The sequence below is a fragment of the Crocuta crocuta genome, unplaced genomic scaffold (genome assembly GCF_008692635.1).
Source record: "Crocuta crocuta isolate KB4526 unplaced genomic scaffold, BGI_CrCroc_1.0 scaffold247, whole genome shotgun sequence".
Taxonomy (NCBI): domain Eukaryota; kingdom Metazoa; phylum Chordata; class Mammalia; order Carnivora; family Hyaenidae; genus Crocuta; species Crocuta crocuta.
In genome coordinates, this window is record NW_027531910.1 from 174,646 (window position 1) to 178,780 (window position 4,135).

Consider the following 4,135-nt stretch of genomic DNA (forward strand, 5'->3'; position numbering starts at 1 on the left):
AATTTTAGAGCTAGAATGTACTTTAATGATGACTTAGTCAAGCTCTCACATTGTACTGATGAAGTGGTGTTACCAGAAAGTCTAATTGCTTGCCAAAGTAACCTAGCTCTTTGGTGGCAGAGTCTGGATTAGAATCCAAGCCTTCCAGGAGGTAGGAAGGTACATGGGGGGTACAGAGAATATGAAGTAGGCTCCACTGACAGCAGAGAGCTTGATGTGGGGCAGTAACTCAGGAACCATGAGACCATGACCTGAGCCAAAGAAGGATGCTCAACTGACTGTGCCCCCCAGGCACCTCCCCGAAGTTGTGTCTTAATGTTTAATTAGATTCAGATTAAACATTATTGGCAAGACTACTTTATAGGTGATACAGTATACTGATTATCTGACTGCACGAGGAAACAACTAGTGACAAGTTCTTACCATCTCCTAGAAATCTCCATGATAAACCCACATTTTTCTGTTTGCTATTAGATGATCTGTGGGATAAAATTTTGCACTCTGAGAATATATTTTTCCTCACCAACCTTTTATGTAATGGTTTTTGTAATTTTTGCCTTTATCATATATTATATTGGAAATTACAAAATGATGATTATTCTACTGCTATAGTACTGCGTTTTTTAGCCTGCATTCTTCTGTAGAGCAGTACTTCTGGTCTTTCCCTTTTTCTTATGACAGAAAGCAGGCAAACACCCAAACACTAATTGGATGATGTCAAAAGCTACAAAAGTAACCCAGAAGAAACTCTCATGGGGCAAATTGGGGATAATTTGAGCACCCCCCAAAATGATGATATAATTAATTACAATGTATTTAGTAAATAAAATCCATAAGTCTATAATGATATAAAGAGCACCGAGAGAAAGAGATCTTTCAGCCATTGGATTTAAACCATTTACATTTTTTGTTATGATGATTTATTTGGATTTATCTTTACATCTTAATTTTTTGACATCTATTTTTGTTCCAATTCTTCTGTGCTTCTAGGTTTGTGTTTATTTGTTTTGGAGAGATTGATTTTAGTTGTTAGGAATCATTTATTTTTGCTTTTTCCTTATTCCATTTTCTTCTTCCACATAACTCCGAATTTATGCATTATTTTCATTAATTTAGAGTTTGTCTCTGAAAAACAACTACTTATCCTTTTTTTTTTAAGACACATTTATTCAGCATCATGATCAGACTATTACATTTAACAATCAACAGCATGGGTGCAAAAAAAAAGTCTACATTAAAACCCTTTGTTGGAATGCTTTACACTTTCCATAGAACAAAAACTAAAATAACCTGTTATACAATTAGTCACAAATACAGTCCTCGATTTTTTTGCCCATACATATGAGTATTGTCTAAAACATGTCTTCTTTGTAACAGCTAGGCCCTGCCACCACTATGCTTGGCTGAGCTCACAAATCTGTTGTAACCTGTAGCTTCCCTGGCATTTCTCCTCTCCTGCTAAGCTTTGTTTTCTGGGAGTAATTAAAACCTTCTGCCACTGCCTTAGCTACTGCTGCTGCTGGAACTGCCAGACCTACCTTGGTTTTGTGGTTTGGCAAAGTATTGGCCTCCACACAATAGGGGCCAGAGCTTCTGCCTTCAAAATTTCCTCCCTTCATGTGCAAAATTTCAGGTCCAAAATTTGAAGACTGATTGTTTTAATTGCCAAAATCATTATAGCTTCCATCACCTCCAAAGTTGCTTCCACTACCACTGCCAAAGCCACCTCTGCCTCCTCCATCGTAATAGCTATGATAGCTGCCACTCCCACCATAGCCATTGCCCTGGTTTCCATAACCCTGTCCACCACTTCCATAGCCTCTTCTTTCTTCAGAGTAATCGGGGCTGCCTCCTCCATAACCACCATCGTTACCAAATACATTATAGCCATCCCCACTGCCACCATATCCACCACCACCTTGACTGCCACCAAAGCCACTGCAAGCACTGACGTGTCCTTCATGACCAAAGTTGTCATTCCCACCAAACCCACCTCCATGACCACCACCAAAGTTTCCAGAACCACTTTGACCTCCTTGGCTGGATAAAGCACTAGCCATCTCTTGCTTAGATACAGCCTTTCTTACTTCATAGCTGTGGCCATTCACAGTATGGTATTTCTGAATGACAATCTTGTCTACAGAGTCATGGTCGTCAAATGTTACAAAAGCAAAGCCTCTCTTTTGCCACTGTCTCAGCCAGTCATTATTTCAATCACTTCAATTTTCCCATAGTGTTCAAAATAATCTCTCAGATTATGTTCTTCGGTGTCTTTTTTAATGCCACCTTCAAAAATCTGTTTCATAGTTAAGTGGTCACCAGGTCTTTGAGAATCTTCTCTCAAGACAGCCCTCTTTGGTTCCACAACTCTTTCATCCACCTTGTGTGGCTTTGCATTCGTGGCTGCATCAACCTCATCCATGGTGGCATAGGTGACAAACCCAAAGTCTCTGGAGCTCTCATTACCACATAGTCTATAAGTGTTCTCTATTGCTCAAAATGGCTCCTCAGACTCTCATCGGTTGTTTCAAAGCTCAAACCTCTGATGAAAACTTCCGCAGCTGTTCAGGCTCTTTGGGAGACTCTGACTTAGACATGACTGTGGTGGGAGGGGAGACTTTAACGATGCTTACTCAGCCACTGCTTATCCTTCTTAAGATAAAAACAATGTGCCTCCCTCCTATACACACAAAGACCTTATGATACTAACTCCAATCACTTCCTTGTCTGGTGTACTAATATAGTCTAGCATTTTAGTTCTGTTTTTTTTTAAGCATTTAAAATTAGAAACTATCATCATTAGGGGTGCCTGGGGGCTCAGTTGCTTAGCGTCTGACTCTAGCTCAGGTCATGATCTCATGGTTCGTGAGTTTGAGGCCCACACTGGGCTCTGTGTTGACAGCTTGGAGCCTCGAGCCTGCTTCGGATTCTGTGTCTCCCTATCTCTCTGCCTCTCCCCTGCTAACGCTCTATTGTTCTCTGTCTCTCAAAAAATAAATAAAACATTAAAAATTTTTTAAAGAAACAATCATCATTATTATTTTATAGAGAAAATTTTTGCTTCGATTTATATTTATGTTTATCATTTTATTCATTTCCCATTCTTTACAGAATCTTAGACCCTCTTGTGGTATCATTTTCCTTCTTCCCAAATTACATCCTCTAGTAGCTCCTTTAGTAGGAAATATCAGATTTTGCTTATTTGCAAATGTGTTTCTTTCACTTGCATTCTTTTAAAAAAATTTTTTTAATTTTAGAGAGAGAGAGAGTGGGAGAAAGGCAGAAGGAGAGAGGAAGAGAATCTCAAGTAGGCTCCATGCTTTGCTTTGTATGGAGCCTGACAATGGGGCTTGATCCCAAGACCCTGGAATCACGATCTGAGCTGAAATCAAGAATCAGACACTCAACCAACTAAGCCACCCAGGAGCTCCTCACTTGCATTCTTAAAAAAAGTAGTTTTGCTAGGTATCAATATTGAGGTTGGTTATTTCCTCTTACCACTATGATATTATTCTATCGTCTTCAGAATCCACTGTTGCTATTGAGAAGTATGTGTCATTCTAGTTGCTGTTCCTTCGTGTTCCTTTTTTTAAAAGATCTCTTTGTTTTTCGTGTTCTGTGATTTTACTACCATGTGTCTAGGTGTGGGTTTCTTTTTGTTCTTGTTATACTACTTGTATGCAGTTTTTGAATCTGTAGATGCATGTTTTTAATCAATCCTGGAAATGTTTTAGTTAGTACTTTACTAAACATTTCTTCTTTACTATGTCTATTCTCTTCTTCTAAGACTCTTTGTATATATGTTAAGCTATCTCATTTAACTCTCCCAGTTCTTTAAAATTTTTTAATGTTTACTTATTTTTGAGAGAAAGAGGGAGAGAGCACAGCACAAAGGTAGCAGAGAAAGGGGAGAGAGAGAGAGGGAGATACAGAATCTGAAGCAGGCTCCAGGTTCTGAGCTGCCAGCACAGAGCCTGATGTAGGGCTCAAACTCACAAAATGAGAGATCATTACCTGAGCCAAAGTTGGAGGCCAAACCAACTAAGCCACTCAGGCACTCCTACTCACTGAATTCTTTACTGTCCTTTTATTAGTCAAGATTCCCTAGAGAAACAGAACTCATAGGAGATGTGTG

The 4,135-nt window shown here is 39.2% G+C and overlaps 1 pseudogene; it reads right to left on the bottom strand.

Annotated features, from left to right (window-relative positions):
- Positions 1 to 1,482: 1,482 nt before the first annotated feature.
- On the bottom strand, positions 1,483 to 2,597 carry LOC144240387 (heterogeneous nuclear ribonucleoprotein A1-like 2; annotated as a pseudogene).
- Positions 2,598 to 4,135: the final 1,538 nt, after the last annotated feature.